We start from the raw sequence: 10,780 nt of genomic DNA, 5'->3' as shown, positions 1-10,780 counted from the left end.
AAGCTCCCTGCAGTATCTTGTGACTGCATGGTGCCAGAAATGAGGACACACATCTCTGCATTTGATTCCACTGTCTCTTCGTTCAACCTTAAACAATGAACTATCCCCCCTTGCTTGGCGCTGAATCTCAGGCCCCGCCTCCCACCCTCTCCTCCCCACTCTCTCCCACTGCCCACGCACTTTTCCCCAACTGTCAACATGACAACTGTGTCGTAGGTTAAGCATGAGAGGTCTGTACCCCTCCCCCATCAACTTTCCCCTTAGAAGAAACCCAGAAAAGAAAAAAGTGCTTACTGAATACTAAAACTAGATACCCACTGGGTGTGATGTTTAAGTATCAGGGGGCACCTATTGCCATCTTACTGTCCTTAGGCCTCCAACGGGCCTGTGCATCTCATCCTTCCTCGTCCCTTCATGTACTGCCTGGTGGGGGGGCACCCAGGCAGCAGTGTCTGAACTTGGTTCCTCTATGTGAGTGATCTTTTGTAGGAGTGGGTGGTTGCTGTCCGATTCTGCTGAATGTTTCTGTTCCGATAGGTCTGAGCTAGTTCGTCTTCTGCCTCTGCCCCTGGGTTGGTTCCTCCTGTTCGTTGTTAGTGGCAGTCCGTCTTCTGTATCCGAGGTTTGGGCTGCTTCTGCAGGGTGCCGTTCTGGTCAAAAAGGTTGTATCCACCCGTTTCTTGTTCGTCAAGCCCGATCTGTGATCATTTTCTCTCTCCGTGGCCTGGGCCCAGTGCCCGTCTGCGTGCCCGAGTGAGAGGCCCCCGCTGATTCGTTTCTGCATCTCAGGGGAGGGCGTTCCTCTATCCAGGTCCATGACTCCTCCGATGTTTGAAAGAAGAATGATTTACCCTGAAAGATAACCTTGAGTTTCGCTGGGAAAGGCAGCATATATTGGATATGAGACGTTTGCAGTCGAAGGTTCGCCAATGTTTCTGGACTTCCCAGGAGTAGTCAGGGAAGACCATTATTTTGGAGTTGGCATGTCTGAGCTCTCCGATTCATCGCATCTCCTGGAGTATCAGGTCACGGTCCTGGTAATTTAGAAAGCGAGCAATTAGAGGCTTTGGGGGTGTTCCCACTGGTAGTCTGAAACTGGGCATCCTGTGGGCTCATTCGATTACAAAACAGGACGAAAACTGTGCCATCGGAAGGGAGTCTCTGAGCCATTTATCCAGGAAGGGTCCTGCGTCTGATCCCTCAGTTCACTCCAAAAAGCCTATGAAGCGTAGATTTTTCCTGCATGCTCGATTTTCCGCATCGTCCACTTTCCAGGCGACCTCCTTCAAGGAGGTTGCAAGACTCGTAACTTCCTCGCACAGGGTGTGAGATACACCTTCTACCGCCGATATGCGATGTTCCACCTGTGTCACCCTCTCGGATATATTGCATAGGTCCTGGCATAGTAGGGTTAACTCCGAGTGAACTTCAGCTATTCTCCCTTCCAGAGCCCCTCTGGAGGAATGTATCATCTGATGGAGGGTTTCATTATAGGGCAGGATTGGATTCTCCCTTGCAGCACCGAATAGGGGAGCCATAACCTTCACATATCTGTCCATTTTCCCCTGTTTCGGTGGTCTCTGCTCCTTATCTCTTGCCATTGAGGGTGGCTATGTCTGCGCGTCACCCCATGGAGGTACTGCAACTTAACGTTGTGTGGCTGAGTAGCATGATTCCAGGTACCAACCCACCTGTCTGGCTGTGGTAGTGTTCAGGTTTATGTGGTGACCGGTTGTCCTGCCCTTCCATGATGCGGAACTCAGAAGCCCCCTGTGGACTGGTTCTCTTTGTGGGGCTGCAGGGGGACCTGCGGATCACAGCTCGGGCTCTGATGACGTCAGGTACCCAGAGGTACATCTTCCTCTGCTGCGGCCTACCCCAGGACCAGTCTCCCTCCTACAGGTATCACTGTCACGTGGGACACCTCATTATTCCCAGTGTTCCGCTATGAGCCCCTGGCCTGCCCCCTCTCTCTGTCCTTATCGAGGGAGCGGTGCCCGTGCCCTAGATTCTTCCTTCGGCTCAGTTCAATCTATAGAGCGGTGGCCTATGTGTCTCCTCATGGGCACCAGAAATGTCCTAGCACAGCATGGCAGCAGGGTTCAAGAGGGCTCCCTTGTAATAGGGGCCTCGTTTTGTGCCGCTGGGGCCGCTTCCTGAGTCCTCCCGCAGAGCGCAGTGATGTGCACCCCGGTGTCTACCCAGCTAGACGGGTCGCCTCCTCTCGCTGGTCTCCTAGGCCCCTTTCAGGGTGTCACCACCTTCACCCCACCCCAGAACCTTCTGTGTGTGGGGAGGCAAAGGGGGAAATCCCCAAGACTCACTGTGTCTGGAGGGCTCCTCTCCTGGGATCTCCTTCAGTCCCCGTGTGTTGCCAGAGTCAAGCCCACTGCCTCCAGCTCAATTGATCCTCTGCTTGTCGCTCGCAGAGCCCAGGTAGGCCCTCGGTTCTCCGACAGACTGCCACCGACAAAATCCCTCCTTCCTCGGAAGTCTCGGCTGGGATTAGGGTCTTCTATCCCACGCAGCTGGCCACTCGCATCTTTGTCTGTTTGCCAGGGCTGTTGCACAGCTCAGCACCGGTCTCGGGGCAGGCGGCCGCCGTCCCGAGCTGCCCCGGCAGCACAGCCCCTGTCGCCTGTGGTGCCTTGTGGGGCTATCTCAACCCACAAATGGCCGTGCAGCTCCTGTCACCTGCACGGGCCCGTCGTGGCACCCTGACACTCTCTGGTGTGGCCGGGAGGCTAATTAAGGGTCGGAAGGAGCGCGGCTTGGCGGGGTATGAAGCGGGCTCTCTGTCCCCACTGCTTGTCCTGAGGGCGCCACTCGAGTATCAACCTCACCCACTCAGCTCTCTATTTTGGGTGGAATCGGCCTAGCGGCACCGCCATCTTGGGTATCTGGCCTCCAACTCGTCATCCCTTTCGTTCTGCCATCGGGGCTTCCAGTGTGTGATTGATGTTTTCCCTGAGTCGCTTTCCTCAACGTGTTCTCCTTAGTCAGTGGGTGCAGGTTTCCTAATCGACGGCGATGCAATGGCAGGATTTTATGCCGGAATTCGTTTTGGCAGCCAGAGGCTTTGGCGTACGTAGCTACTCAACCATGTTGCTGACCACACCCCCCACACCTAAGTTCTTGAACTCTTTTTGTAGCATTCATCCTCCTCTTTTTCTTAAAGTTACGATCCTCCCACTTCCTCATCTCAACCCTCCACCTCCCTTTCTCTCTCTCACATACGATCCTTTCTTTTCACAGTTTTCATTCATGCACCCATTTCCGTTCATCCTCTGTTACCTGCTCTCTCTTTTTGCTCCTGTCTTCCCTCAAGCTCTCCACACACATCTTTCTTTATAAAGTTTTGTACAGCGCAAACATGACCCTTATTGGTATCAGAGCTCTTCAAAATTTTGGGTGAGAGGGATACAGTATTGGGAAGCGAAAACATTTGTTCGTTACATAATTATACAAGACACAAGCAAGACTCCTGTAGGTGTCGGAACTCTTCACATAAGGTTAGGGCGGATAGAGCAATGGGTGAGGAACATTCGAACATATGTATGTACAATGCATGCTAAACAATGGTATTCCCGGGTATATAATCATGTCCAAAGTTAATCAAGAAGACCGAATAGAGGGCAGTAATGTAGTCTAGTAGGCAGGAACTTGAACATTAGGATTTTTTTAACTTATTTTTTGATGGAAGTGGTCGAGGAGATTGTACGGATTTCCGGAGGAAGAGAGTTCCAAATCTTTGGGGCAATGCCAGAGAAAGCTCTGTTACTCGAGCATTGTACTTGCACTTCGTGAGGCTCTGCATCCCCCTGATTGTCCTAGTTTTTGAGCCAGATAGATGGGGGTCTTGAAGTGGAGGGCTTTCTGCGTCATGCAGGCAATGTTTAAGTGAATTCTGGCCTCGTATGGTAACCAGTTTAGGAATTTTAGGGCTGGGGAAACGTGTTCTTTTCTTTTTGTCCCAGTAATAAGTCTAGCTGTGACTTTGAAAGAGGCCCTTAGCAGGGCCAGGCTCAGTTTGGGGAGACCACATAACGAGGAACTGCCGTAGTCTAGTCTTGGCAAAACTAAAGCTTGCACCGCCAATTTGAAATCTTTCTTTGGGTGGAATGGTTAGTAGGAGTTCCTGGTTCAGTTTGTTTGACTTGGATAATAAATAACCATACGAACCAATGATATAATGTGAAAACAGCACCTTGATCGGTAATAACAATAGTGTCTATAACATAGTACATTCTTTCCATTGCACATCGAAGGGTCCCCAAGGAGTCCAGTACAATATTCTAAACATCCAAGCGAGACTTTATAGGGCTGCATATTACCTATAGATCAATAACTGGGAGTTCGTAGCATAGGCACTGTGAATATATAAACAGCGATGACAAAGCAACAGAGTATCCAGTGTGGAGGCACAAGAACCCGGAGAGGTGAAATGCCAGAAGGGATCTTCAAAGGTTCCAGGTCTGTCAGAAGCACTCATCAGTTGGCGGAACAACAGTAACACTAGTCATCCAGACCTTCACTATATGTATGTAAATCAGCCAGTAGTGTTTCCTAATCAGCTGCAATTGGATATTTGTGCAATCCACAAGCCTCCTCCCAGCCTGACCGCCACCACATCTGCACGCCCCCATTTAAGCCTCGCCCTACACCAGTGCATTAATCCTGGTAGTGTTGGTGCCTTCCAGTGCATGGCAATGAGCATACAGTGAGGTATTGCGATTTGATGTCACTTCTTGTGATGTCACTTCCTGTGAGGTCATGGTATGTGATGTCACTTCCTGTGATGTCACACGCCATTATGTCTCACGCTGTGATGTTGCGCCCCATGATGTCACTTGCATACTGCCTAACTTGGTTAGTTGCCCCTGCTTCTTTTTCCAGTAATTTTGCCCTGGCTATGCGGAACATTTAACACTGTGGTTACGTTTCTGTAATTTAGAATGTTTCTTTTCAACTTGTGGGGTCTCTTGGCAGACGTTTCAGAGTCCAATCAGTTCCTGATTCGAGTTGGAGTCTGCGGTGCCGAGACGTCGTGTGCTGTTCTCACCCTGAGAATAAACTTCAGTTGCCTTCATCTTACTCCCACCCCCTCTTCGACACTGTGTGAGGAACCACCGCACCCTCTCTTTCACCTTTTCAACCCACCTAAAGCCGTGAGCGGTGTAGTGTCCTGCAGGACACGTTCTAGTGTTCAGCAGGCAGTTGAATTCCCAGCCATTCTCTTGAGGGCTGGACACGCTTGCACCCCCGCCCATCCATAACAGGTGTCACGAGTGACGTGGTCCCGCCAATAAAAGGGCCCGGGTGCACGCGCTCGTGGCCAGTTGCTGTACCCTACCACCTGGTGTCCGTGTCAGTCATTGCCATCATGTAGGCCTGAGGCCGACACCACAATGGCAACGAGGGGGTCTGACCCCACGCACACCGTGGCTGCTGCTCTACTGTTTCTTGATGGGGAGATGGGTTCCTCGAACAGGAGGCAGCCCCGCACCCGCAGTACCCTGCGACGCTGAGAGGCCATGAGGTGGGTGACTAAAGACTGTGCGGCCCGCACAGCAGCCCAACCCTGCTGGCAACTACCTACGGGACACCCTGCATGCCCTGGAGGTGCTGTGGCCCCATGCAAGGCTAATGAAGAGGGTCACGTCAGCACCGCTACGAAGCGCTAGTAAAGTCTCCCTTGTGGCAAGGCCGCTGACTCAAGTCAGAAGAAGGGGGGCAGTAAATGGACCCACAGGCAAGATTACCGCACCTTGTGAGGCCCGCAGCATCTGCGGAGCTGCTGGGGCCTGAACAGAGAGTTGGCCCCAGAGCCACCTCGTGGCGAATCATTAAACTGCACACGGTGAAGCAAACCAGAGAAGGCCAACTAGTAGGTGTGAGAAGTTGGCCTGGTATATGCTGTCCACTAGTTAAAGTGGGCACCTTGCACCAGTCCAAACAACCCTTATTGATGATTAGGTTAAAGACAACCTTTATTGAAAGCTATCCTAGTGGTAGCTATGGAGAGCAGCCTTCAGGCTAAGTCTCGAAGGAATGTAAAGCAGCTTGGTTTACCAGATTATAGCCTCTTGAATGACCAAATTAAAGGAGAACCACATAAGGTATATATATATATAAAATATATATGTATTTATTACTAAACACTCTCTACTAACCTTTTTATGAGATTAGAGGTACACAATACACAATATTAAAGCACTAGAACCACAGTAAATAGCACAATACACAGTGGGCCCCAGGGGGAGACCAAACCATATATTAAGAAAGTGGTATAACAACCACGACTTGACTAGACACAGTGCCTAGAGCACGTAGAATTGCTGGGACCCCAAGGAACCACCCAAGGTAGTGACACAGGGGACCCACGGGGGATGCGCGCAGTGTGATAACACAGCTGGGAGCTCCGTACAATCCTATGGGAAAGTCACGGTTGGAATTTTAAAGCTTAAGGACACTTAGGAGAGGACTTTGAGCAAACCCTTTCAAACTTAGAAGGTTCTAAGGCCAGCACCCATGTGAGCACTGGAGTACTCGTGTTACCTAACCCAGTGAAGTCGGATGCATAGATGTCAAATGGTGTTGGGAATCTTCGTCGTTTTCAATGGTGTGATGCTGCAAAGTGCTGCTGCTGTGAAGAGGAAAAGTGTCTGGTGTGATCCAAGCCTGGATCAGAGCTGAGAAAAACCTGAAAGCAGAGGGGACAGAGTCTGGGTCACTTGCCAGTAAAATGTAAATTTGATACTTGTATAGCGCACTACTCACCTGCAAGGGTCTCAAGGCGCTTGTACAAATACCGCTGTGGAACCCATCCTGGCTTTCCCTGTGAGGCATCCACTCCTGGGCACCCCCAAGGTGGAGGCCAGGCATCCTTAGCGTTGTGGGGGCTGTTGTGGAGATTAAGCAAGCTATTGCCCAGAGTTGCAGAGTGGGACTCCATGATTGGAATAGGCACCGAGGCAAGAATTATCAGGTCCATGGAATTTTTGAGCCCAATACCCGCCGAGGCGGGGAATTGAACCCTGGTCCCAGGCTAGACTTCTGCATCAGGGTCTGCCGCTCTAATCATTGAGCCACACTTCTCCAGTGACCAGGGGCTCGGTAGACGAATGCCCACCGATGTCGGTGCTTCAGGTGTGAAGAGGTGAAGCTTGACTCTGCAGCCATGGGGACCAGGAGACATTGACAATGACCAAAGTCCTCAGGCGAGCTGTCCCAAAAAGGATGTCGAGTGATGATAATAATAATAATAAAGGAGTTTATAAAGCGCATGGTTTAACTACCTAGTATGTCCCCGCGCTGCGATACAAATGGACCGATCATAAGAGGCATTATCAGTCTAACATGAAAGAAAAGAGACCAACTACTCTATCCTGAAAAACCAGGTTAGTGTCCGGACTGGAGACCAACAAGCCTTGGCAACTGCAACCCACGCGGTCAGAGAAAAGATGCTTCGGTGTGGACCAGCAAGGTCCTGTGAACTCCCCAAGCAATGGAGAGTCAGGGCACGTCTGGAGCAACCAGGAAAGCCCACTGAAAGTTAAAGTACCCTTCTCAGGTACCCACAGGTCGACGGACCAGGGATCGCGAAGGGACCTCAAGAGGCCAGTAATCTTCTGTAGAATCACTGCTCGGGGTCTGGACTACAAGTAGCCCAAAGCACAGCCTCAGGGATCGCCAAAAAGCACATGATGCTGCAAATGTGCATGGTGTCCAGGGGTTCGGGTTGTACGGTTCCCACGAGGGTTGCGGATCTCACGTTTGCTGAGAGCACTGGTCAGCCTCGGGGAAGCTTAGGAACCCACCTCCTGTGTTGCAAAATCTTCGGAGTCCTTCAGGAGCTGCGTAGATGCAAACCGGTCAGATGCGTCTTTGGTGCCTGCCTTGCAGGGGAGTAACTTCTTTACTCCAAGGGAAATTCTTCGGTCATCCAACGTAGTGTAGATAGTTGAAGTACTTGGTTTCTGTGGCAGAGTTTCGTCCAGGTAAATCTAAAGTCCTGTAACCAGGGGTTCCTACTTTTTTACCCAAGGAAGGGGTGGGACAAACTCTGAGGACCCACCTATGGGAGGGTCAGGACAGAGGGGCAGCTACACCCATGTCCTTTCTCCACTTTCGACCCAGAGTAGGGTCTGATAGCCCTTGAAACCGGTTTGAGCTGGACTATGCACAGGGACACCAAATGTGCCCCAGTGCAGACATCAAAGCACTCTCAGAGTGTACCCAACCAGCCCCAATACACTAAAGCCTGTCTGGGAGGTGGTCACACCTCCCTGTGACAGGAAACGTATTGTCCAGCCGTACCCTGCCGGAGTTTCGTCCAGCAGCAGGAGGGCAGACTCGTGTCTGTGGCTGGCAGCATCCATTTTCTAATGCCAGGGTTTGTAAAGCTGGTACCGGGTGTACCGGTGCTGTCATATTTCTCCCTCTAGTAGGGTGGAATCATACCCCCACACTAGTTACTGGTGTGGAGGTATGATTCCAAGGTGTTTGACACCAAACACGACATGTTTCCATGCAGCCGTTTTAAAGTTAGCATTTACCACAAGGTTATAATGCACTTAATTATATATGGTTGGCTGCATCACAAACAACCTCGCAATAGAGGTTCCAAAAGCTGCCGAGGGGCTCTGCTCATGCATGGGCACCCTCTCACATAAAATCCAGCACCCTGCCTTCAGGATTGATAATGCCTGCCATAGGGGTGACTGATAGGTTTCTATGTGCAGTGATTAGGATAGCTATAGTGAACCTATGCTGTAGCAGACCTGTTGTGTCATTTTGAATGGTCTCCCAGGGGTGGCATAATACATGCTGTAGCCCTTGAGAGGTCTCTGAGGTACCTGTGCCCTGGGTATATAGTATACCATATACTAGGGACTTATAAGGGTACGTCACACACGCTAGCCCTAGTAGTGTAGTGAAAGAGCCACTCTTGTAGTCTGGCACCCTATGATGACCTCCGACTGCCACCATTTCAACTGACTTTAGTGTGTTATTTTACCCTAGCCTTAATGTAGGATGGTCCTGCATATACTTGCTTCTCTTCCATCCTGTAATCTTGTTGTCTTTCTTTGACATGGCCTCATGTCATCCTGCCTTCTGACTTTATCTTGCTTCAAACTTTTCTGTGTGCACGGTGGTGCTTGTACTATTGCCTTTGACAGGGCCTCATGTCTGACTCTGCCTTGCTGCTGCGTGCACAGCAGTGCTTGCAAGTTGTTTGGGTTATTCACATTCAAGGTCTTGGTGTTTTCCTGAGCGATTGTTTTTGTTTAGTGTACTTTGGAAGGCCTTGTGAGAGCTTCGTCAAGACAGAGGCTGGAAGAAGTGCGAATGGAGGAAGAGACTTGAGAGCTCCTTACTGCCATGGAGATGCTTGCTTGGAACTTGGCCAGTTCTGGTAAAATTCCTCTGGCGGTGGGAGGAGGTCTTTCACGAATCTTCTAATGTGTTTAAAGCTGAGGGTTGCAGGCTGAGAAACTGGGAGTTTGGATTCCGAGCGAGGGCAGACGTGTCTATCTCGGATTGAACCCTGGCTTGCTGAGGTCAGAAGTGGGCAGTGTATGCACCAGGTGATGTATTGAGTTTTGTGGTTATTGCCATTGTGCTGTGATCGTATGAGGTGTTTTCTTTGTGGTGTGGGAGGTGCACATCCAGAGTGATCCTCTACTGTGTATATATCTTTCTGATCTCTTGCAGGACGTCCAGTGTATCTTATCTTATATCAGTTATTGCTTGTGTATTAATCAGTATTATAGTTTGCTCAGTTATTGATTCATGCCTTTAGATTATAAGTTTGCTACATATATTTGAATCTTATGCATTTGGTATCTGAGACAGCTTTTGTTTAGAGAGTATTTTGTAATAAACCTCAAGCCTTATTCTAAAAGTAATAGAGTCTTTGCATTTTGTTAAATAAAACCCCTTTTCAAAAGGCGCTGTTTGTTTTGTGTTGAAGTCTTGCTGTGCCAGGGGTGGTAAGACATGCTCAAATGTGTATATTATTCAAAGGTGCAGTGGTATATTTGCCTCCCAGGTGGGAGTGCAGGGATTGGGCGTGGGTTATTGGTGAGAAGCCACATTCAAAACATTTTGGCGTAGTCGGTTGCAGGATGTGAACGTTGATTTAAAAGGGGAAGAAATATGTTTGCTAGAAATTAAAAGCAGACTCTCAGATACCAATTGATATATGTATATATTTGGATGAGAGGTAGCCCACATGGTGTGCTAGCCCGAGAGTGAGCTAATTGTGCTGGGTTGAGGGAGAATTGGAGTGTGTGTTTAAGTGTGTTTTGTAAAAAGTGCTTATAAATAATTCGCTACGTTACGCAGAAAGGGCTGGATCCCTTTCAAGTGTTTATTAAGAAATGTAAACAAAGTATGTTCAGTTGCAGTGTGAATTTGAGACATGAGAGACACGGTTTGTGGAGCCAAAAAGACCTCTGCAATGTTACCCTGTCAGAATAAATTATTGCAAATATAATTGGGAAACTTACCAGACCGTGGCAGAAAAAGGATATGGTTTGTATCATGCAAAATAAGTATAGGAAAACCAGAGGAAGGGTTAATAGGAGAACAGTGCGTTTAAAGGTTGGAATTGACTGGAACCCTGAAATGTGGGATGTTCTTTGTTTGACATCTTTGGAAAAAGCGCTTAAAATTGTTTGGTTTCTTTGAGAACATGATAAAATAAAAGGAGCATTTGCAATTGTTTTCCCAGGCAAACTAATGAATTTGGTCCTTTTCTGAAAATGCCTGGAAT

This window comes from Triturus cristatus, chromosome 1_1, assembly GCF_964204655.1.
Source record: "Triturus cristatus chromosome 1_1, aTriCri1.1, whole genome shotgun sequence".
NCBI lineage: Eukaryota > Metazoa > Chordata > Amphibia > Caudata > Salamandridae > Triturus > Triturus cristatus.
The sequence above is the reverse complement of the archived record's forward strand: the minus strand, read 5'-3'. Positions refer to the sequence as shown.